The following is a 26,420-nucleotide window of genomic DNA, read 5'->3' on the forward strand; positions in this document are numbered from 1 at the left end:
AATTGTAGTAACGCGCCACTTTACATTATCAATAACGATAACGGCGTTGTAACGATGACAAAAGTAATTAATTAGATTACTCCGTTACTGAAAAAGAACTCCGTTAGTAACGCCGTTATACTTAAACGACGTTACTCCCAACACTGGTAGGGAGTCTCGCTACATGGCCTTGGACGAGCTAACGCTAGCCGGGCTCGCTAGCCCGGCTTCCCTAGCTCCCTAGGGGCTACCCCCGGCTAGGGGAGCTCGCGAGCCGCTGGAGCCCGGCTAGCGTTAGCTCGTTACTGCTACCCGTCAGACATTTAAGTGGCCGCATTAACAAGGGACCCCGGGACACCTCTAAACGTTGACTCAACAGTGTGGAAGGATGCTGCTGCTGCGCCAGCTCCCACTGCGGGGTTGCGCTGGGGAGCTGGGGCTCTCGCAGCCAGGCTCACCGGGGGTGAGGGGGACGGGGCACTCAAAATTTGTAGAATGAGCTTTGAGTGCACAGCATCACCACCTGCTGCTGAACATATGATCATGATTGTGTCCACCTGATGAACTGATTCGTCAAATATTCACTTTCTTCCTGCTCAGTTTTTGGTCTCTAACAACTCCTGGAATTTTTTTTTCTCTTCTTAGCCTCTAAACATCCCACTATGTCTACCACACACTGTCTACCTCTAACACAGGGGTGTCCAAACTTTTTATCCCGAGGGCCACATACAGAAAAAAATACGAAGGTCTGGGCCACTCGCGGCGCCACGCCCCCCTGCCCTGGAGCGGACTGTTGACAGTGCGCCTCAATCGCATCGCTCAGGGCGGGGGGCATGGCGGCGTTCTGAGAGACAGGTCAGGGGTGAGTTGGGTGCCATTTAGTGTCTAAACTGAGAAGTACAAACCCAGAACAACAAGAATCAAGAAAGTACAGTTTCTTCAAAAATAGAGCAAAACTACAAAGTGCTTTAAGTAAGTGCCATTTAAGTGCTACTAAATTGTTAGTTTCAATACTAAAAAAAAAATGTTAATTGTTTTTTAAATTTTTTTGAGGCGGGCCAATTTACAATGGATGGCGGGCCGCAGATAGCCGTTTGGAAACCCCTGCTCTAACACATTGTGTGCTGTATGGTGCTGGCTGGGCATGTAAACAGCTGCTTGCTGCTGGAAGAAGAGAGTTTGGAGGAGATGCTAGAGGCTCAGCCTTATGAGTGACATATTTCACAGTCCAAATGCATTGATTACTGCAGCTGTAATACACTTTTCTCTCCTACATCTTTCTCTGAGCTTTGATATAATGTCCAAAATGGCAACATCACCTTTAGAATGATGTTGTGTCAGAGCTCAGTCAGAAACCTACCTGTTGATCCATAATCTGATTTGATCTCCAAAGAGTGGAGCAGTGACAGATGTATTTAATTGGATTATTCTGAGGAGTTATTAGTCTGCCAAGCTGTCATCTCTGATGATACACTAAAGGTATTGAATGCTAATGTGATTGTCTTTGTTAAGATTCCTGCTGATTTCTGCCTGATCTTTGCCTTCCATTATACATTGTACATGTCCCTATACAGATACAATTTAATTAAAAATAACGGTGTTAGTTGTACAGTAGACTGCACTGACTTCCTGTCCTCATCATATTAACTGCATAGCCTCTAAATTTATGATGCTTGAGCGATGTTGCCTTGCTCTTTCATTAGCTCTGCCAATTACAAGCTGATTGTGCAATGAACTTATAAAATGCAGCCGACAGGGGTGTCTGACTCTGCAGCTACTTGCCTGCCTGCCTCTGTATACACAAACACACACACACATACGCACACGCACACGCACAGAGCCGAATAAGTGACTACAGCCCAAGCATCCTGCAGCACACTCTCAGTCTCCGTCTTTTAGCAGCAATATTGCATCGAACCAGATTTAGAAAAGTAGGTTTGCTTCTGTCTCCTCTGCTGCCCCAGGATTGTTCTCTTGGATGGCAGAAGTATTTACACTAAATATTAAATTTTGATGTAATTAAGTTGAGATCAGACTGAGCAACATGCAATATAGTTGTGTGCAGCTTCAGTGTACCAGTGGCACACCTGTAGACTAAGTATAAATGATTGCAATCGGTACAGAGAGGACAGTTTCTTCACTCTTGTCTCCTTGCTGAAAATTTGAATTCATCAGCAAGACACAACAGAAGGCATCTTGTAAGAAAAAGTGTCCTGTTCTTAGAAAGCACTTTTTTCTTGACTGACTGGCTTGTCAGGTCAGGGAAAGGCCTTTTTCAAAAACTGAATGAGTGAAGTTCGAACAATATCGTATTGCCATTTACCAAACAAGGAGGGTCTGATGAAAAAACAGTATGGAGTGGCATTGTTGGAAGTGTAGGATTCTGTGGTTTTTTGGAGTTTGATCCATACAGCAGACAAAACAAATCATGTTTACTCTTTCTCCAATCAGTTTTTCAGTTTCTTGCAAACCTCAATATAGGGCCATACTACATAACTGGAAGTATAAGACTGGGGCTATTTGGTTTTGTCTTAAAGTTGAAAAATCCTATGAAAAGATTAAAGTATGTTTTGACAAACAACATAAACAGCCAATGAGAATAGCTGCGCGCCGAAACCAATCATGTGGCTGGAATAGAGTCACAGCCACATCAGGTTAGGATGACGCACACAGCACAGAGTGTAGGACCAGCAGCGGCACACATGCTAATGTTTGGGCTCCTGCAGAGAGGTGGACGGCACTGCATCGATGAAATGACTGAACACAATCATGTTTTCAGCTAAGTTCCTAGTCTCAGCAGGTTTTCACTGCTGAATAATTATAACACTGCTGCTCCAGGATCAAACGCTCATTAAAGGTCCGGTCGTCCTGTGTCAAAGTCTCTGTCAGAGTCTGTAACCTCCTCGATTCCCCTCTGACCTGCATTTTACACTTTAACAATAAACACCATCACTGATCACAAGTTATTAAGACACATACAGGACAGGATACATTATATACACCTTTTCACTGTAGTTGTTTGTATGAAATGTTATGAGTAAAGGGCACTGGCACAGGCTGTTTGTACGAGCAAGTAAAATCAGTTTTGTGCCTAAGAAATAACGTTTGTACATAACAAGAACATTGATATAAAAAGCGTTATTTTCTGTAATTTGATTTATATCTCAATTTATCGATAATAAAAATAATATCGTGAATTTTTTTTCCCCATATCGCCCAGCTAAACTTTCATGCATATCTCATGAGCTGCCATAGCCAGAAGCAGGGGCAGTGCAACAGATTAGGCAAAGTAAGCAATTTTCAGGGGCCCTGAGCTGAGAGGGGGCCCCTGTGAATGGCTAATTATGTTAGTCCACAGTAATGACAATTTTGTGTAAAGTTCATTGAAATATGTGATCAGTTATGTACAGGAGACTGCATCGATTCCATGTTTAGAAATCCCAAACAAGGCCTCATGCAACTAACTTTGGGCCAAAAGCTTCACAATTTTTGAGATTTGTATGATGATCCTGGTGATGAGGGTTTGCAATTTTTTCACTTTTTTCACTACTTTTTGAAAATAAAAGATTTATTTGAAGATTGGAATGGTTGGGTTTGGTACTATGGGTTTTCTTGGGTCTGGTTTGACAGATGTAGGGCCCCCCTGATCCCTTTTGCTTTGGGACCCCAAAGTCCCTTGTAACACTCCTGGCCAGGAGCAGGGAATTGCCATTAAAGCATGGATAGGTCAGTGCCTCTCTCAACATGAGAGGATTTAACAATCTAGTGTTGTTAATGGGAGAATTTGTCTCCCATGCTGAACATGCAGAGATATTGTGGAAAACAGGACATTTTAAGATGCTGTAACTGAATGTAATCCAGGATTGGCAATGTCCAATATGAATGGTTTTGTCTGTCCTTTTATATAGCTCTCCATCTACTGTTCAAGCACTGGCCGTTTTCAGCTTTTTCACTATAGTTGGACTTTGAAATGATGTTGATATCAACTTCATTCTGATTTGAGTGCCTTACTGCTGTGTTTTCAAAAGTGAAAGTGTGCGCCATCCATCAGACAAAACTGAGAATACAATTTGTCTCATAGGGCTTTAACAAGGTTTGACCTCCTCTGCCCTTAACCCTCTAGCCTGACGTTGTCATACTCACAATTCTAGTCAGAATGACTCTGATACCGCTCCATTGGGCTGTGATTATGGGGCGTGTTTCAACCGAACCAGGAAATAAAATTCCTCTTCGCTCAATTGGATAGACCTACAACCAATCAAAGCAACGTAGTATGTGACGTATGTAAAGCAACGCATAGTTGTTGTCAACAGAACTAAACTGCACGCACGCTGGAAAAAGTAGAAGAAGGAGATCAGTAAAAACGATTTTTGCCGGGGTTGTAAAAATAATTTAAGGATACACGGAGAGCTTACCAACACGATCAGCATTTTTGAGAGAAACAGTTAATGTAACAGCCCCCCCCCCCCCCCGAACATGACACAGAGTTTCTCTACTGATGGCACACGGCTCTTTATTGTTCACTTCATCGTAGCCGCAAATACACCGTAAAACTGGAATGACATTAAGTATACGATATTTTAATCCATAAAACCAAACACAAACGTTAAAATACAAATAAACAAATCACCACGAGACAAGTCTGATGCGTTAACGTGACAGCGACTCCCGTTCCGCGCTACTTGCAGCAAAGTAAATGGGACCAGCTTCCTTACCTCGTTACGCTGGCGAGGGGTGTTAAACTATAGTTTTTGAGAAATGCCGCACAGCCCGCGTCCGGTCGTTGTTCCTGCTCCTATCCTTGTGCCGGCGCTGTACGGCAGGTGTCTAATTGCATTGCTCCGCAAGCGAGGGATCTGGTGCGTCTATTAACAAGGTCCGCTCCTTAAACTGCAGGTATTTATGCGAGGGGAGTCGCTACGTGTAAAACAATAATAACACGGTTGGAACGCAACATTCCCGTGTCCCATCTTCTTCGCGACCATCGGGGCCAGCTGATAGATTAAACTTTTTCCGAATCCCGTAGGAAGGACGGCAAAAACATCTTTTCGATCTACCAATGCCTTGATCGCGTTTCTCTGTTCCTCTTTCAAAATGAATGCGCTGTCGATGTCTCCTAAAACAGACTCAATGGCAGCATCTACACATCTCAGCTCTCCAGCGGCAGGCATGTTTGTGGAAAACAAAGTCAACCCAAGCGTTCTTTGATGACGTAGTTGATTACGTTACCGTTGATCATCTGTCGATCATCGTATAAAGCCCGCCCTGACAATCTGATTGGTCCGGTCGATTTCGAGCCGGGCATAAATTCTCCCCAACGGAGCGACTCCAGACTGAACTTCCCGACCTCAAATGTTGTGGGCGGGGCTAAGTTCGTCTGGCAACCAGGCTATTAACCCTCTACAAGAGTAAGGAAAAACTACACACAAAAAAAACTTTTAGCAGGGTTAATAGAACAACATATTAGATCAAGCAGTCTTGTTGTAATCATAGTTCACCATCAGCTGCCACCTCGACCGTGGTCCACCACCACGATCGGATGCCAACACTATACAGGATCTGCCATTACTATTACAATCTGTGATTCTAGAGAAATGTGCTCTCTTTTCTTGGTTCGTGTCAGGACACGTACTTCAGCATTTTGAACAAGCTTCAGAGTCTTTAACGTCTTACTGCTTAAACCTGATAATAAGGAATTACAATATTCAAGTCTGGATTTAACAAAGGTGTGGACAAATTTTTCTTCGACAGGACATGTGTGACTTTTGATGTTACGTCACAATTGGTTCAAAGATGACTCCCAAATTCCTGCCTGTTTCATTATCAATGTAAGATGTTAATACATATCATTTTCAAGAACTTATTCTTAAAAATTGCTCGATTCATTTCCTTTAAGTCATAGTCATCAGCAGCTTCCAGGATAGACTGAATGATGTAGAAACAAACAAACAGATCCCCAACTATAGCAAAATAAATCTTGCATTTGAGTTGTGTAGAGGACCACAGGTTGTTAATTTTTCCAGCTCCATTATGTGAAGACAAAAAAGGCAAACAAGTGTGCAACAGTTCATTGGCTCCCACTTTTCAGTAGATTGTTTTCTTTTCAAGAATAAAAGTGTCATAAAGATGGATGTGCGTCTGTGTAGCACAGAATTTGACAGAGCCTCAGCCTGCAGCATGCAGCCAGTGAGAGGGAAAGACATCTGAAACACTTTGTTTTGGCAGCAAACTCTAACAAACCTGACAGAAGAACAGAAAACAAAGATGTTTCTTTCTTGAGGCTCGATGTCATTGTTTCTGTTTAATGATTTCGCCTTGATCTTTGTCTGTCTAAGTTACCCCATATTTAACAAGGCTCCAGCTTTACGTTACTTAGGAACAAGTAGAAGACAAAAATACTACTTACAAAAATATCAGAAAGCAATGTAAGTGTGGTAGGGGAGAGCGGGGTAATGTGGGAAATTTTTTACATTTGCTCCCCTCTAGGCGAGCTAAAATGATATATCAGTAAAATTTACACATTTCCCATTAATTCAGGATGTTTTCTAGCAATGGAAATGATCACAATGTCTTCAGGACAAAGGGCAGTGAAAATATGATGATATGAAGATATGATGTTTTTAAAAAAGTGGTCTTGTGTCCCACTTTACCCCGGCTACGGGGTAAATTGGTCCACTTACTTTTTCCACTTTAAAACTACCATAACAACACATATTGTAATAGTTAAAATCCCGACAGCTAGATTGACAACCACTAATATCGGACTAGTAACAGAATCATGGGGATTGGTCAATTAAGCACATTTATGATTATTATGATCTATGTGATCCCTTGCACACCCTAGCTTACCTGCACATTGTTTCTCTGTCCATTTGGCAGGGACAGGGATATTGTTTTTCTCTGCATTTTCAAATGCCAGTTCACGGCACTTAACTGGAGCAAGGCCATGGAACTGGTCAGCTAGTTGTTTCAAGTGTTTGGCAAGCTCCTCCATCTCATCTTTGAATATTCTCTTTGCCTCAGCTCCTGCACCCCAGGCTACTGATTTTACTTCCCCTTTCTCTTTTTTCTTTATGAATCTTTTGAGGGTTGTCTTATCAATATTTCTATCCCTTCCAGCTTTTCTTAAGGACTTCTTTCTTTGCTTGACCTCAGCGGCTGCACTCTCCATCTCTGCGAGGGGTGTTTGGCCCCAGGTTGTCTTCCTGGTGTATAGTTTCTTGGCATGATGGCTTTTCTGCAATGTTAACATATTTAATTTTAATCATTAAAATATGTTTAAGACTAAACTTAACTTGTGCTTCATGGTGAGGTAAAGTGAGACCGTGTCTCACTTTACCCTGCTGAGACCGTGTCTCACTTTACCCCACAGCATTTGTCCCACTTTGCCACCATTTAAAAAAAAAAAACATCTCTTAGCAATTCAGGCTAATCTTCAGCTAGCATCAATCACATGGTTTTATAAGTTGGAAGTTCACCAACATGTATGATATAAGTTTTTGTTACCTGATTCAATTTGTTTTGACACAACAGTTGATTAAGTTCCAAGCAAGAAAATTTACTTTTACATGCCCAAAAATGTTTGGGGTGAAAACTTTACACAGCACCAGCACCAACTTCTCCTTCATGGCAAGGGGGTAATGGGAGGGGCTTGAAAACATAATGGTCAAATGACCACAAATGTATACCGTTGCCTAGATACAGGGGTATCTCACATTACCCGATGTCCCACATTACCCCGCTCTCCCCTACAGACTTCACATTCATATGCATTTATTGAGAACTATGTGCTGGAATTAATGACAGTTTGTGAGATGAGTCAGTGACCCACTGTAACTGAATCCAACAGATCGTTAAAATCCTGACCTGAAAAGGTGAATCTGTGAGGAACCTTGGCCTTTCATTGCTGGTTTCCTCTTATCCTGGTGTGTATGCTGCTGATCATGGCATACTTTGTTTTTCTTTTGACATTCTGTTTGGTTATTCATAAAGTCTATTAAGTACATCTGTTGTACACCGCCTTGAGATATCTCATTCAAGGGGCCAAAATAGTTTTGCAAGGTCACAGTGACCTTGACTAATGTATAATCAGCTCATACGTTTCTTCCATGTGAAAGTCTGAAACAAATCTGATGGAATTTCATCTTCGTTTTACTGAGATAACTCTTTTATGAGAATTGGAAGGACAGCCCCTGAAACATAGCTTTCGCTGTTGCTGAGGCAGAAAAACCTCAGATTTTAGGTTTATTTCAAAATAAAAGAGGCCAACATAAAACAACCAAACATGAAAAAAAATCTTTAGTACAAGAGGCAGAGAACTCACTCACTTCTCCGCCCACAGATACTGCCGGAGACAAGAACTGAATTCAGATGAGAAACCGCAGTGCTGTCATTACAGGTTATGTTGTGACTAAGTGTTTAAGGTCAGTGAGGACCATGCAGAAAATCACCTTAGTGCTGTAAAAATAGACAGTTATTGTGAGACACTGTAAACCAGAGTAAACATGAGAGTGATTCACAATGTATTGGAATTCAGTAACTTTCTAATAAAATCTCACAAATATCATTGCAATTCATCCATCTGGAAATATAACTTTCCAACTAATGGATTGACCATATGCTCCAAAGTGCTATTAATAAAATAGACTTAATTGAATATGAACTATGCTCTCCGTTGTGAGTTTGCTGGATTTATTTGAAAGTATTAAAAGAGAATTTCCTCAATAAACTGTTCTAACGGCAGTTCATATCCCCTGTCCTGAAAAAACAAGGTGAGGTGTGATTATAATATCACTCAGTTGTTTTTAGGGAAATTGCTCTGAAATTTATGTTTACCCGTTACACATCTGTGACACAGGCCTCAGTTTTTACAATCATGTCACCGATCACTACATTTTGTTATTTTAAAGAGTAATATGTGGAGTTGCATGAACAAGAGTGTACAAGTGAAAAGTAAATAAGTGAATCTGTGTCACGATGTGAAAATACTTTGATTAATTTACTAGCCATACACAACAACCTGGTTAGGTTTGAATAAGTTAGGATGGTCAACATTGAAATAGATTGTGGGTGAGTTTAAACTTGCCCGTCGGAATGTAAAATGTTTTAGAAACTAAATGGTGATAAAAAATATAATACATCTGCCACATCCCGTTTTGTGACAAATTGTGGTGTCTGTGTCCTCTGACATTGTTCTTTTGAATTAGGGAAATCATAATATTAGTTATATTAGGCTGGTACTCGTCTCTCATCAGCCCAGCGGTGAAGCTTGTGGTCAAGTCCCCTGACCCTTCCATTTATGCCAACTTCATTAATGTATGACCTCATATAAATGCCCCCCATCTCTGATCGCGACTTTAATTACCATTTCAGTCCTGTCAATAGGTATAGGGGAATCTAAATTATTGCTGCATGTTGCATTGCTTAAAAAGTGATGATAGGACAGTCAATAGAGACATGCTCCATGGTAACCTCTGCATTGTAATCACACAGTGATTATCCTCTTTATTTGTAATAGCCCAGCGTACCTCTCTAAAGAAGTTAGTCATAGATCTCACCTAGGGGATAGCAGAAAATACCTCACTGGACAGAGCTGCTTTCTTTCAACATTTTAGTTTTTGTTGATTCTGGTGCAGCTGCAGTGATTTTGGAAGATAGATATATCAGTTTTATTGTTCAGTTACATTGTTATTTTTGTGTTTTCCAAAATGATAGTAGTCTAATCAATTGCATGTGCATTATGGTACTATAAATATCAGCTGAGACTTATATTTTAAACTTCGGTTTTATGAGTGCTTATGCACAATAAAAAAACCAAAAATGTGTTAATGAAATGAGAAATGAGGATATTCAAAATGGCAGACTTCCTGTCCAGCTAAAAAAATAACTTTTCTTTGTTGAGAACAGTATGATGTGAACTTTGGTGAATTTTTGACCAGCATAAGCCCAAGAATGATCCCACAAAAAACAATAAGTTCCACAATCTGATATATGCGATATCTTTGAAGTTGTAAAATGTACTGTTGGGAATATAGACTTAGACTTGCCTATTTGGATCATTACAAACACAATTTTGCATTGAACACATCATTAGATCATATTGTACATCTTAAGTGTGCATCAGTGTTTAGTATCAGTCTAGATCAGTGGAGTTGTATTGACATCCAGTCCTTGGCACCAGCTCCTCATCTGTCATGCTACTTGATCAGGTTGACATGCATGAAAGGATCCCCATAAAAAAAAAAAAACACGTCTTCAAGTTCAATCACTATTCAAAAGTATCTTCTTGCCCACTCTTAGTAGACATTGAATCACTGAACAAATGGCTTACAACACACCGAACTTCACCCAAGATATTATGCTGACACAGATAGTCAACTTTGTTTCTGAACTATGACCATTCCAAAACTTTAACTGTGAATTTATTATCATAACCATCAGGCATGTGCACAGACATTTTGGGGGGCAGGTGCTCAAACCGCCAAAAAAGTGCACCCATCACCAAAATTATTTATGAAATTAAAAATAATAATAATAAATAAATAAAAAACACAGTAGGATGTTTTCAACTCATATATTTATTGTTGTTAACAAACTAACTCAAATTATCAATTTCAATAAATAAATGAATAACAGAGAGGTGAAAGCTATGACAACGTGTTTCAACAGTAAAGCCAAAAATGGCACATAATGGGTTTGGAGGGATGACCACACCAAAAATTGTTGAGTAAGCCTGAATGATATCTGCCCAAAATTTTCTGAGGAGAGGGCAAGAGCAGAACATATGCAAGCAATCAGCTGGTTGACTTTTATAGAGGGGGCAAGAGGGGTTAACATCAGGGAAAATCTTGGCAAGTTTAGCCCTGGTCCAGTGAACTTTCAGGATGATTTTGAGTTGAATTAAGCTGTGTCTAGCACAGGGGGATGATGTGTGAATTAAGTTTAGCGCAGACTGCCACTGATCTTCTCTCAGTACCACCCCTAGGTCTTCTTCCCAAAGTGTTCTAGTTTCTTGCAGTGACTGGGGGGAGATGTTGCCAACTTGGTTGTAAAGGACTGAAATTAAGCCTTTACGGTGTGGAGAAAATGTGAGAAGATTGTCAGTTGTGTTATCTGCTGGTAAATTTGGAAATTAAGCAATGTTTTTCTGCACAAAATGTCTTACCTGGAGATATCGAAAAAAATGTGATTTTGGAAGGTCGAACTTCTCAGAGAGTTGTGTGAATGATCCAAATTTGCCTTGGATAAAGAGGCTACGTGTGGAAGTAATGCCTTTTGCCATCCAGATTTTAAAAGCTGAGTCCAAGGTAGAGGGTGGGAAATTGTAATTATTTACAACTGGGGAGTGAATTGACATTGCAGACAGGTTGAAATGTCTTTTAAACTGCGACCAGATTTTAACCGAATTAAGGACAATTGGGTTGGAGAAGAATCGGGTATGTGGGATCGGAGGGGACGGAGCGCATAAGACAGAGCGCAAATGGATATTATTTGTGGTAGTAACTTCTCCAGTCTAGCGGCTAGGATTTTAGACAGAATTTTATAATCGCCATTCAGTAAAGAGATAGGGCGATAAGAAGCGCACTGTAGTGGGTCTTTACCTTTTTTAGGGATAAGTGTAATAGCAGCTTGTCGTAGGGTTGGTGGAAACGCTTCAGACGACAAGGATTCATTAAACATGGCTTGGAGCAGTGGGGATAGTTCAGGTGCAAATTTTGTATAGAAGTCTGAGGTAAAGCCATCTGGCCCAGGTGTTTTATTGCATTTTAAAGACTTAATAGCGTCTACGAATTCTGTGTTTGAGATCTCTCCCCCAAGTGGTGAATTGTGCACCGGAGGGATGGAGGGAAATGTGAGTTTGTCAAAGAAGCTCTAAATTTTTGGGGAGTTTTCATCCTGTTCGGACCTATATAGGTCATTGTAGTAATGTTTAAAGACCTTGTTAATCCCCGAATGGCTGGTCACAGTCTCACCATTTTCACCATGAACCTTAGGTATGAGGCGGATGGGAGGCGGAATGGCGGGCTTGTTGGGCTAACAGTTTGCCAGCCTTTTCACCAGATTCCAAAAAATTATAACGTGACTTGGTGAGAAGATAAGTGGCTTTGTCTGTGGTCAGTGTATCATATTCTGTCTGCATGTCTGCAGCCTTTCTTTATAAAGATTTGGAGAGGGGGATGAGGCATATTGTTTATCAATATCAATTAAGGATTGGGAGATGGTCTCAAGTTTGGCCATTGCTTTTTTTATTCTGGAGGAGTACTCAATTATCTGCCCTCTAAGGAATGCTTTAAGTGCCTCCCATATGGTTGAGTGGGATACATCTGGGGTAGAGTTAGTTTCTGTAAAGAAATTAATCTGGGAGGAGATGTGATTTACAAATTCTTCATCAGCCAATAGAAGCGGGTTAAGCCTCCAATTGCAGGAGGGTCTGGAGCAATTGGGTAGAGTGGAAAGTAAAAATAGAAGTAAAAATAAAAAAAAGTACATATACATTTTTTTTTATAAAAAGGTTGAACTGAAAAACTTGCTTTAGCAAATAGCACAAAGAACACGTGCTACCTATGCTTAAACTCTACACTCTGTTATTACAGAAAATATGTTTTCAAATAAAAGGATATGTGCACAACGCAAAGTCACTAGGAATAACACCCCTTAAGAGTAGCGGGAACAATAAGAGGAACAGATTGCGGGTGACATGTGCCACCCTTTTTAGATTTGAAATATACTATGGCCTTACTATGAAAATATAGTATAAAATAGTCTATTTAGCCTTTAAAAAATGTAGTACAATATAGGAAGAAAGAAAAATTGTTTTTCAGGCATCTGTACATAAAACAAAGTTAAACGACCAAAATGAAGTCACAATAACATAGTAGGCAACCAAACGTGGCATATAACTAGAAAATTTTCTTAACTCTTTTTAAAAAAAAATGTTTTAAATCCAACCGGGCCTCTTAAGCATCACGTAGCAGTCAATGCAAAATGAAAAATGTCCATTTATAACGAAAGTTGACTAAAATGAGGTCCTATGGAGTGGGCTACGGTTAGAGTTCGTATAATAGGATGTATCTGGAGTTAGATTACTCACCAGCGTGAAGTAGATAGCCTACCCACGCTATGTTTCAGCCTGCGTGGAAGTATCCGACCCCTTATTGCCCGCACGTCTTCCCAGAAATAAGACAGCTTCGGCGGGTGAGAGAAAGATATGCTTCTCCTGTCTGTCCTTGTCGATAACCTGGAGCTTGGCGGGGAACAGCATCCTGTAGTTGAATCCAGCGTTTTTAAGCTGCGACTTCACCGGGATAAATGCAGCTCTCTTCCTGGAGATTTCCGCGCTGAAGTCCGGGAAAAAGTGAATTTGTGATCCGCTAAAAAAAAACGGAGGTGGCCTCTCTTGCTAGCTTCAGGATGCGCTCCTTGGTCTGGAAGTGGTGAATTCGCACGATGAGGGGACGTGGTCTGGAGTCCGCTGGGTTCTTCCTGACCATGGTGATCCGATGAGCCCTGTCAGCGATCGTTGAGGTAGGAAAAGCCTCCGCGCCAAAAGTTTCTTTCAGCAATGTGTCAATGAATGAAGTGGGATGCAGTCCTTCAACTTTTCCAGGCAGTCCTATTATGTGAATATTGTTTCGCCTGGATCGGTTTTCTAGATCATCCAGTTTAACCTTCAGCTCTTCGTTATCTTTTGATAGCGCTGCACAAGAGGATTCAAGTCTCTCAATTTGTGTGTGCATGTCGTTATGCGAGGTTTCCAGCTGTTGAATGGTTTCGTGGTGTTGGTCGATAATAGCTCTCTCAGCCGACAGCTGGGCAGAAAGTTTTGCTATGATGCGCTCCTCCATGGACGTCAGCAGTCTCTCCATATCTGTCAGGGTTAGCAGGTTGCTAGCCTCCGAGTCCGGTCGTTCCACTGCTAGCTTGTCTGTGTCGGCTTGTTTTGTCTCCTTAACTTGTTGTTCTGCCGTTTGGCCTGCTTTTCTATTCGTCTTCTTCATCTTCAGGGTTAAGATCAGCGTTAGAACCGGTAATTTAATGTGATTAGACGGATTTAAGAAGGATTTTGACCAAATGTGAACAGAGTATTCCCGGTTTGCGACCAACTCTGCCATGCGTCAAACCGGAAGTCCCAAATAATATTTTAGGGTTAGGGTTAGGTAAATTCTCACAAGAACTCAAATAAATGCCCCGTCAGATATCAAAACACATTTGGGGGGAATTGATGACAGAGAGAGTAATTTGTATTCTTAAATATTGATGAATGAAGAAAAAATTGGGCTCCAGCAGAGGGGCACTTTTCTCATCCAGGGCAAAAGGGCCAGTGCTTGAGCACCACTAGGGGTCTATCTGTGCACGGGCCTGATAAGCATGATGATGACGGTCCGATATACCCTCAGGGGTCATATCCAAGGTAGAGACAGAAAACATCTATTTAGATTGGTGGAATTGTTTATTTAGAGTGTTTTGTGGTGTGGCAAAGCCTCAGGTCTGTCTGAGATAACTTAAAAAGGCTACTTCCTGCTGTGGTCAGCTACAACTCAGCAATCTTGTCCGAGAACCCCTAACTCTGCTACGTGAAGGGGTAACAAAAATGTTGCGTGATGGTAGCTATGTGGTTCTGGCACAAATTCATAGGCTAAGGCACCTTTAAATTAATCTACTGTTCATTACATGTCCGTAGTGCACGTGGTCTTTCAAACCTGGTAGCACCCCAAAAAGTTGAAGACAAAAGTTCTGCACTGCATGTTTAGAGTTGGAAATGGTTATCATCAGTGGACATTTTAAAATATTTGTTTGGGAGCTGGTCATTGGTTGTCCAAAACAAGCTACATGTACTACAGAGGTTTTAAGGATGTGTCAGTGGCTGGATTACAATGCTCTGCTCCCCTTCTGTCTCCAGAGTCGTTCTGTATCAGTGTGCTCAGAGGCCTCTTTTATCACGTCCGGCTCAATGCAGGCGCAATTAACTTGTGAATGGAGAGATATTGAGACATCAAGTTTTATGGTCAAACTGTATATGGAAGCAGGCACACTGACCAGGAGAGCCTTGCCCAAATATTGGTTCAATGTCAGTATCTCTTCCTGTTTGCTACGCTCTGCCTCCGCGCACTGACGAAGACAGATTAGTGTTGTCACACAGATAAGTGCGAAATTAAATAAATGAGGGCCTAGGGGAGACGGGTGGAGATGGAGAGTGACAGGAATTAACAGTTTTTCAGAAAAAGTAGAGTAAATAAGCGACACGGGTCGCTCTGGCTCTGTCATCTTGACTTGGTGTGGGAGTAGCTCCACAGTGAGAGAAAGAGAGCCAGGAGAGGGGGTGGGGTGGGGGGGTGGAGAAGGAGAGCGATGCTGTGATCTAATTAGCATATGAGTCGCAGTGAAACCCCTGGCGTGAACTTATCTCACTTCACCATTGGATGAAACCACAGACCTTTGAAAAGAAAAGTCATATGTTATTGGCTGGTAGATCTGTTGCTATTGGTCAACCTGTGTCATTATAATACACACGTGGGTAAACCCCTCCCACACGATAATAATAATAATAATGATAACCAAAAATATAATTAAGACATTTATTACTAATACATTATTTGTAAGCCTATACCAAAAGCACTGCAGTTACTGAAGACTATACATATATTCATGTGATGCTTGATGGTATATGTTGTATATATTGTAGGAGAAAAAAACATTTATAAGGTACATGTTGAGTCAAAGCTTTATGTACATACAGCACAAATAGTGTAACAACACAACTGGCCTAGCCAGTGAAAAACTAATCAGGTGAAGCTTGAAATGTCTCTTTGCCGACATTCTGTACGAATTTGCCGCAGTGTGTAGACGTCTGTGGTGTGTAGCTGTGAGATCCAGTGTAGCTTCCAGTCTTATTTGAAGTGTGGCACACAGGTCGGTGAGCTCCTGGCTGTGGAAGGATGGATCCATGTTATCTGCCATCTGTCATCAGCTGTATACACAATCTGTACAATTAGCAGATGTAACTGAAAAATGCTCTTTCCGTAATTTTGAGATTTTGCGCCCGTCTTTTCTGCTTCGACTCGTCCACACTGTAGCTTATCTTACCAACGCAGTCAGCTTTTCCTCCAGGGTAACAGTGTGGTGCTGACTAGGCACTAGTTGACACGTTTTTTTATACCAAAGCTAGGGGTAATTCATTGACCCCCTCTAAATAGCAACCAGGAGTCTCTTGTTTGCGGTAGACAGATGCTTGATTCATGAGGCTGTGATTGGACAAAGCCTCTAACGTGATGATGTTGACGACTGACGTTGCATCTTCAAGTTAATGTACTAACATGATTCTTGCTGTTCTGGGTTTGTATCCTCACAGTTGAATGCACTTATTGTAAGTCGCTTTGGAAGAAAAGCATCAGCTAAATGAAAGTGATGTAAAATGGTGTTTTTCATTTGAACGTTTTTAATGGAATACGCCAAAAGCTTAATAACAACAATAGGACAATTGAAGTCCAAATTATGAGGCAATTTCAGCAGAGCAAACAACACAGTATGCCAGGGATATGTGAATATGGGGCTGAGTTTGCCAGTAATTTGGGAGGACAAATGTTTTTCTGATATGCTATATGTGAAGCATAGTGTTTTGGTGTCAGCAGAAAGACTTCTCTTCGAATTGTACAGTGGTGCCACTCTCTCCATTCTAAACGATTATCTTGGATGAGTTGACAGACATGCAATGTTAACAATGGATTATCAGATGTAGCCTGAACTTTGTTTGATTGCACTCATTATAGCATACTTACTAATATAAGTAATAATAATAATATATAGTTATACTAAGCCAGATGTTTTTCATATGAGAGACTTTCTTAAAAGGGAGTTAGTACCTTTTACAAGAAGGGTTAGGGTTAGTTTTTCAATCCTTATTTGCATTTTTAAAGATCACAGTTTTTCTATTTACATGTGACAGCCCCCAGGTCATGGTGGCCTTATATAATTCTGGGAAAAAAATATGTAAAAAATATGCACACAGAAACTGCACTGCACCACAGGGCCATAATTCTAGTTCATTAAAAATCAGTGTTGCACTAGTTCCTTTAAACCTGAAATCGATGACTCATTACATAACACTACTAAATTTCTCATTCACTTTCATTATTCAGCTGTCAGTGCAGTTAATGGTGCCTTAAAGTCCAGATCATGCCACTTTTTGAATTTAAGACATCAAGAAGTAGAAAATCCATTGTAGAGCTTGATCATATGACTGTTTAGATGTTAAAGAAACATTGAGGATGGATTTTGATCTGCTCTACCAAACTAACTCTGTAGCTGGACAGTCTTGGTCTTGGTTCTGTCAAAAGCTTTTGGATTGTATGTAATAAGACAGTGTGGACATGACCCCAAATAAGAAGTCAAAGTAAGTAAACCATCAGCAATATGAATAATCTTACTCACTAACTCAGTGCTCTTGCGTAGCAGTTGTACTCCATATCATACACCAGGTGCCAAAATGTGAGTATTTGCATATTGTAGGAAATAATTTAATATCAGTGTTTCAATACTAAAAAAAAATTATTTTAACAATCACAGTAGATGATGCCAGCAGTGTTACAGATTTCACATCTCTTATTTAAGCCTTCTACCATTAGCCATAATAAGCTATTGATCATGTCAGACCAAGTAACAATTGATTCCATGTTGTAAGAGGTAAATTGTGTTGTTAGCTTTTCTCAAAACTATGTGACTGTGGCAGACAATCATATTCACACAGTGCAGAGAGGTGCTAGGTTACTGAAAACGGCAGCTGCTAGCAGGCCGACATTGTTGCTTGGTGATGGGTGTTAAAAGCACCTCACCATGGCAACATCACTTCATCACACAGATGAGACACTAGAGAGACTCAGAGACCCTTGTGTAGCTTCGAGCTACAGCCGTGTTGATACTCCACATGCATCTCATGTGCAGAATGTAACGGCTCAGCTAAATCAGTTTGTGTATGCATTCAAATGTAACTGCTGTCTTTTATAATGCTCATCACTTATACCAAGGAGGTTTACCACTTTCAGAAAGATACACATAGTGGTGGAAATCCTTAAAATGTTAGCTCTCACTTGTCAAAACACACAATTGATGAGGCAGTTTATTACAGCTGATCTCAGTACTGACAGACTTTTCATTTAATCACAATTTGGATCACCAAGAACTTGAGCTCAACCTCTTTTATCCGACATGGTGTAACCTCTGTTGCACCTTTTAAATACCAAATCTCATGAACCAGGATTCCCAGTCAATCCATTTACTCAGGGGGCAGGTGTGGTTCACACTGTGTGTCTCCTCTGTGGTTCGCCAGTCAATCAGTTGATTAATTCATTCTGACCCCTTTTTCACCAAGCTACCTGCTTAACACTTGAATGTTAAACCCTGATCTCCGAGTTGGTTGCCTGTATGAGAACTCAAAAGAAATGCCAGCCATTGAAAGAGATCCTGGAAATATGGTTTCAATGGTTGTTTGTCCATAAGGGACAAACGGTCATATTCAGACATAATGTTTAAATAAAGCTTTTGAAGTGACAAACATAATGTAGACAACCACTGTGCTGATGAGGACAATTATCTCTAGTCTGTTGTGGCACCTTAGTGCAAGCTGACCATAGGGCTGGTGAACCTGTCAGCCACCTATTAAATTGATATCAGGCTGGTGTTAAGTGATGATATCATTTTTTGTTTTAAGGTTTGTTATACTGTAATAGTGGAAACAAGTCCATGTTTGAATCATCATATCCCTAAATGAAAAACCATTGGCATTGTCATGCAATTTGGCACAGCAGCTGTGCTAGTATGGACTATGGTAAATGCAGTGCTATGTCATCCTGTTCAGTCATGGTCTGGTGGATCTTTGTCTTAAAAGCCCAATGTTCTGAAAACTAAAAAGGAAGATATACAAACATGGATACAATACAACATGAAACATGCATTAGAAGTACATTAAAAACAAAACACAAGATGCTTACAGAGAAAACAAAGTGTGTTTCATCAAATTAAGCACTGCAGCTAATCTAAGCCCACTGTGCACAATATATTAATTACGTTATGACACAAGATCCTATGTATGCTATTATGGTGATCTCTCGATGTGGGCAGGTATCATACCTCAAAAAGCTTTATTTTCCATCGTCTCCCTTCTCTGACTTATGGATGTGTTGCCAGATAACCTAAAAGTGGACAGAGTATACTAAATGCTGTATCCACTAATTTCTCATTGGCAAATGGGAGAAATTAAAAAGAAGTAGAGAGGCATCAATATAATGTAACAATGTGAGAGAGCAGTTTGATATTAAATGGCAGTTTTGGTTGTTATCTAAGCGGAAAGCTGTTTCAAAGAATGAAGACAAGAAAACCATAATTGACTTGTCCAAAAAGTGGCATTTGACATTTTCCCTTTTCCTCATGTTATGTCTTCTACTGCCCACAGACATATATAAATAGAACGACAGAAAGGGAAATTCACTTATGCTGTTTGCTCAAAGGAACTGAAAACTATACAGATAAGTGTATTAATTTGTCCAGATAAATGTCTTTATTTATCCTGGACAATATTAAAAAATGTTTACCCTTCAATTGCAAAGGTGATCTTAGTCCATAATCTGCTGTGCTACTTGGTTTGTTACACATCAGACTTTCCAGTCACATCACTGTGGCCCCTCACGTTTGTGTCTGTAATTAACATATTTGAAAATGCTAATCAGATTGACTATTAATGTAAAACTTAGTGGTTGCAGATAGAGATGCTTTGGATGCGACAATACATCATGTTGTTATGCTTCTACTATTTCAGGGAAGCAAAAAAGATATCAGCAGCGACTCCAATTTTAATGAAATCAGCCACTCTAGCTGTCAGACACTCCATCTTTGAGATGTATGAGATAGCTCCTTTTAAAGGATGTTTAACACCGTTGGGTTGGGTGTTTACTGGAGAGTAGGATGTTGGGGAGACAAGATGTCCTGTTCCCTTCTGGCTCAGAATATTATATGCTGGATATCAGCACTGGGATTTTTTTCAAATAAATATAGTAGTTTGTCTTTAAACAGTGTACCTCGGTAGGAAGTCCAGATATGAAATGGACTGTATTTATTTTGTACTTTTCTTGTCTTTGTTATGGAAATTTACTTAATGACCACCCAAAGTACTTTCCACTCAGTCACGTTCACCCATCCATACAGCTTTCTACTTTTTTATCACTCATACACTGTATGGGCTATCAGCACAGTCACACACTGTGTCTTGACTAATGACATTTTAATGTGCAAACTCGGACCAACGACCTTCCAGTGAAGCAGCTGCCCTTTAGTGTCCTATTCACAGCCATGCTGGATTGTCAGACCACAGGGTAGTTTTTTATTGCAAAATACTCTTTAAAGATGTAAACTATTGTAAAGTGTTTACAAACTGTCTGAGGTACTGCTAATGTTGTCCCACCTAACATCATTGTAACAAAAAAAGTCACAGTGTCCCCATGTGTTTGAATATACTTTGTTTAGTTTAATGTTGCAAAGCTGTATGCTGGTGATGCTGCAGTTCATCTCATAAAGTGCAAAATCTTTTTCTTATTGGACCTGAATGAGAGACAAATAAACAAAAGCATACAAAAGCAAAATCCTAACAAATTGACATGCATTGTTAGTGAGAGTTAGGAAAAATACATATACCATAATTATTTAGAATGCATAATACGAGTAATGAAGTGTATTTAGTTACATTTACAGTTAAGACAAGTGCAAAAAAGGTTTGTGATATTTTTCAAATGAATAGCCTCTTTTCTCAATGGATAATGGGATATGAATGTTATTGTTTATATATCTTTTTGTATCTTAAAAAATGTAATGCTGTAATGCTATAACATTACCTTAGGAACAATTTAAGGTTATTCTGTAATCTACAGTAAAATGATTTTAACCCTTCCAACACTGCATACATAGCATTGGAGATGATCACAGAAAATTATAAAAAATATATAATAATTTTAAAAGAAAAAGATTTGAATTTAAAAGGTTAAGACGACTGGTGGAATTAGATATTCAAGTATAATTTGTACCTAATGGTCTGTGTATATATTATTCACAGACCATTTACCATTAGGTACAAACTGAACAGTCAAAACCACCCCTTTAAAAACTTTGGAAAAGTCTAGCAGATATCAGCTTATTTTGTCTGAACCATTATGATTTAATCAATAGGACAATGCACACTGCCATTCCGCTAAATATGATCTGTAAGTTAAATTTGATTATTTTCCATGCTAAATCTCCTCTTTTAACATGAAAGAATTTATGTATGTATGGTAAACAAAATGCATTTATATAGCACTTCCCTGTTATGGAAATTCATCTTGAGATTTGAAATAATGAAATTCTCAGACCGGAGTTGCTTTTGAGTCTTTATAATAATAAGCTCTGCAGAGTTTACAAGCCCGGGTGCTCAAAGTGGAATAACAATAACAACTGGCTGCAAGTTCCGATAAGCCAGAACTTATACAAAGAGGCATTACATGAGAGATGATATGAAAAAAAGAAGACATCAAAGACATGAAAGACATGAGATCATCATCTATGTATTATCTACTCTGTCCGTCCGTCCCCGGTACCAGTTAGAAGAAAAACATCACCAAATAAGGGTTCCATCCTGTCAGGTAGACAGTATCACAGCAGTGAGACACCTAGTCAGGGGATTTCCAATACCTTAGACACTGGTCAGTGGAATTTTCCATTACATCCCTTTTCTGTTGAGTACTCAAAGCTCTTAACCACGTACTTCTCATTTACCCATTCACACACTGACGATATGGCATCTGGAGCTGTTAAGTGTATTGCTCAAGGACACTTCGGCTCGCTCTCTGGAGGTCCAGTGTTCAAACAGGACCCTTCTGATTACTAGACTAGATTCTGCGTCCTGGGGCAGGCCATCCCTCATCTGTGATCTCTGACACGCTTAAATGTTTATCTTTAAACAGTCACATTATAAGCTCATAGCAATTGCCATCATTCTGTATGAATTGTTTCCCCTTAAAAACCCTGTAAGACCCAAATATAGAAAAACCAACAAAAAAAATTATTTGACCTTTCAGATCATGTTGTATGAGGCCTTTGATGCAGAAATGAAAGATTTTTAAAAAAAATAAAGTTTATTTACGTTTTTAGAGAAATGTTGTAATATTGCAACATTGGGCTTAGTTGGGAGCAGGATTTCTGTATTTGTACTCACGTTCTGTGAACAATTCAGAACAACTAAGGGTTCATTTGCAGGGTTGATTGCTTACTTAGCCCCATAACGGTATATAACATTAATAATAATCACACATTAGTCATATTTTTATGAAGTCATTTATTAAAATTATTAAAAATATTAAACAAGATAAAACTCTTAAATAGCGCGTTTTTTCCCTCTTTTTTTCTTTTTATGACATTGGTCATGAAGACTTTCATTGGTGGTGAAAGTCCCAAAAACAGTCCCTGTTGTCTAAAAAGCAAAGGCGAACATCACACTTTCTGCATTGCGTGTTGGTGTATCCTTTATTGCACTGTCTGCAGCGTCCTCTCCCTGTCTTCCTTGGGAAATGACCAACTAGGTCCTTGCGTACATCCAATGGGAAGTTTGCACATCTCTTGGATGGCCTCTTCTGAGCATTCAGAGGGCTTCCTGATGTCACTGACTGTGTTGCTGGGCTCCCTTTGCCTGAAGATGGCCGTCCTCTCTTTGGAGTTTGAAGTGTTGCGTTTACCAGGATAAAAGAGGATGCTAGCTGTGCCTGAAACTGTCTCCTGTTCATTGTCTCTTTGCTAGACACCTTGAGCGCTTTACAGTCCCGCTTGTAGAGCAGCCAGGCATTGATCACAGCGAGGATGATGGTGTGCCAGAAGATGTACATGTACCAGCGACGGGATTTGATGGGGAACTTATATTTGGCTGTAAATGAGTCCAACAAATCCACACCTCCCATGTACTTGTTGTAGGCACCAACAATGTAAGGCCTCTCAACTTCAATGAAGGTTTTGTTGGCTTTGTCCCAGCGTTGAATCTTCTGCACAGGTTCAGGTCCAGCAAAGGATGACACAAGTGTGACGGCCCTGCTGTCATACCATTTGACAGCACAGATGTTGTGATTCCCCTCCACTCTGACGTCATAGCTTCCTCTCCCCTTTTTCTTCAAGCTCTTCTCGTCTTCAAGGTTACAGTTGGGTAGGCGCACCTGCCTGGCTGTTCCCACGTAATGAATTCCCCGATCAAGGAGCTTCACTAATAATGGAACACAGGTGAAGTAGTTGTCTGCATACAGTTTGTAGTTCTGACCCTCTGGAAGTGTGGAAGCAAGTTTCATCACAACCTCACCTGACAATCCAAGTTCAGATTTGGCTCGTATTACGTTGACACTGCCTTGGTAGACATCGAAGTCACACATCATGCCAGAGATTCCAGTTCTCACCCACACTTTGAATCCCCATGGGTTTGGCTTGCCTCGCATATATTGCTTGATGCTGCTGAATTTCCCCTTGAAAGGAATCATCATCTCATCCACAGAGTTGTGCTCTTCTGGTACCACCTGCAGGCATTTCTCCATTTTGGACCAGGTCAATAACATCCTGCACCGTGTATCGCGGCTCTCTCCTTGCTGGTGGCATTCTGAAAATAAAATATCAATTAATTAACATGAATATATGTTTTATATATTGTAGTACATAACCTGAAGGAATAGATAGGGTGGTGGACCAAGTGCTCAGGGTAGAAATGTTTTCCATGCAGACAATACTGTCTGCCTGGTAAGTCGCTTTGGACAAAAGCGTCTGTTAAATTCCCTAAATGTAAATGTAAATGTAAATGGTTTAATGGCTCTAATTATCATACTAAAAGGAAAACATGCATCCCCCCACTTACATCCACACCCCACATTCAGGAACATTCCTGTCCCCAGAACTGAATTGTTCCATGGACAAAGTCATGGAATTTTAGGTCAGGCTGATCAAATTAACTACATTTTTTACAGATAAAACTTTTAAATCAGTCAAATTTGACCAGAACACAACACAAGGGTAGAATGTATACTATCCATGTATGAAGAAAATACTCTGTTTCAGGCAGTGGTGTAGTGGAGGGAACACAACCTGTTTGAGCCCACTGCAACAAGCCAGCTATTTTGACTACCACATTCACCCAGTGTTGTATAATTGCAACATTTATATAATAAGCTCTAAAAGAAATTTGATGCATCTATTCCACACTAACTACATATGTACATGCTCTAGACATTATAATAACAACCAAAAAAAATATAAAAGACATTTTACTTACATGCATCTGATGAATCCAGTCCAATGAAACCAATAGATGTTGTTCGAAGGAAACCTTGAGAGGTTGTGTGAGTTCATGGCCAGAAGGCGTGACTTATAAACAAATGTACGATCCAATAACATTGTGAGACTGAACAATAGGACCCAATGACTATGTAAATGTGGTAAAAAAACAAGAAAAAAAAAGCCAGATTGTTTTTTAGGATGGTTAAAGGTAACGTTGTAATTTTACAACAAGGGGTGCTACAGGAAGGAAAATTCCATACTTTAAACTCTGTGTAAATTTTTACCTCGGCACAATTCTAAAAGTAACCTTTATTTCCAGCAGCTTCATAGACAACAAGGGTCATATTAGATAGATCTCAAATGTATTGTTTTCAAGTACATTTTACTATATATATATATATGTCTCTTCATCTGGTACTGCTTTAATAAATCTTTAATAATATTTTAGATAGATGTTTTAGATTAAAAGCTCCCCAGTGGCTCCAAAGGCTTAATTTTGAGAGATTTAGGTATCATTGTAACTAACAATCATGCAATAATGAACACAAGGCTATTATTTGAAAGTCAGTCTATTTCTATTTATGCAGGATAAACTCGAACACACTCAGTTTTATCTTTATCTTTGTCTCTGTTTCTATAAAAGCTTATATGCTCAGTAGTCTATCTAGAGTAACCTAGATTCTGAGGGCTGCTTTTCCTTTGAAGGCATGCTAGATGAGACTATGCTGTTATGGCCTCAATAGACTGGAATACCAGTCAAGAGGAATATTTAAATGTCATAGACAAGCAGATAATGCAAAGTAATACCCAACTTTTTCATAAGATGTATTTTTTTCTTTCAGAGGGTTCAGCAACATTTCCCAGTCTTCCCTAGTAGTCCAGGTAGAGTAGCGTTTTATGACCGACTAATTCAAAAATATTTTTTTTCAGCATAGATCATTTCTATGAGGTGTTCAGAACAACATACTAAAAGTCCTAAGAAATCCTAGTTGAGGATATATGTTTAATTCTAATCAGTCCGAGATATGTGCCAATAAGGCCAGGCAACAATACGCCCCAATGGGGCAATTTTTTTCCTTTACTTCTATCAAAATCAAACTTTACACGATGAAAGTACCCATGAAAAGTAAAAAAAAAATTGTATGACAAGTTTCTTTGAAAATTAATTTTAATTTGCAAACGAGCTATAGGCTTAATTTTTTCCTTTACGCCTACCACAATAAAACTTTACATGGTAAAAGTATACATGAAAAGTAACTTTTTTTGTACTACAAGTTTCTTTTGAAATGATTAGAATATGCACATGAGCTCTACACTTATTGAATATGTCCTAATTTGCATAGGCAGAAACACCATTCATATGTATGACTAATACATCGGCCCAAACTTCATCCAATCATCCCACTGCCTATGGGTTATGGCAAAGCTGCTTTTAGACTGGCCTCTAACATGAAAACTGCCTTGCTTGGTAGTACATGCCAGGGGTATAAACCCTGCCAGTATAGTCTTCAGGGTTCAAAAGAAACTTGTAATACAAAAAAGGTTACTTTTCATGTATACTTTTATCATGCCTATTTGGGTTAATTTTTCGGACATATTAGCTCATACATAGCTCATTTGCATATTCAAATTCATTTTTCAAAGAAACTTGTCATACTCTTCATGGGTACTTTCATTGTGTAAAGTTTCATTTTGATAGGAGTAAAGGAAAAAAAATTGCCCCATTGGGGTGTAGGCCTACTGTTGCCTGGCCTTATTGGCACACATTGATGAGAATTAAACATATTTCCTCAACTAGGATTTCTTAGGAGTCTTAGTATTTAGTTAATGGAATTCTCGAATCTTATCTCATATACAACTGACTTCTACTGCAGTGATTGTAACTGTTAGTTGACTTAACCATAGTATTTTATTGAATCATCAAAAATGATGACCTTTTCCCTTGTATTACTGTATATACATACACTCCTGATCAAAATCTTAAGACCAGTTAAAAAATTGCATGAATTTGCATTTTGCACTGTTGGATCTTAGGAAGGTTCTAAGTAGAGCTTCAAAATGCAAAAAGAAGAAATGGGAACAAGAGACCAAAAGTTGTGAGCAGGCAATTTATTGAAAACAAC

The 26,420-nt window shown here is 39.6% G+C and overlaps 1 protein-coding gene across 3 annotated transcripts in view; it reads left to right on the forward strand.

Moving 5' to 3' along the window:
- Window positions 1–26,420, forward strand: part of LOC128425959 (phospholipid phosphatase-related protein type 5) — a 132,800-nt gene that overhangs the window by 32,746 nt on the left and 73,634 nt on the right. The gene's annotated exons all lie outside the window — the stretch shown is intronic.

The sequence above is a fragment of the Pleuronectes platessa genome, chromosome 20 (assembly GCF_947347685.1).
Source record: "Pleuronectes platessa chromosome 20, fPlePla1.1, whole genome shotgun sequence".
Taxonomy (NCBI): Eukaryota; Metazoa; Chordata; class Actinopteri; order Pleuronectiformes; family Pleuronectidae; genus Pleuronectes; species Pleuronectes platessa.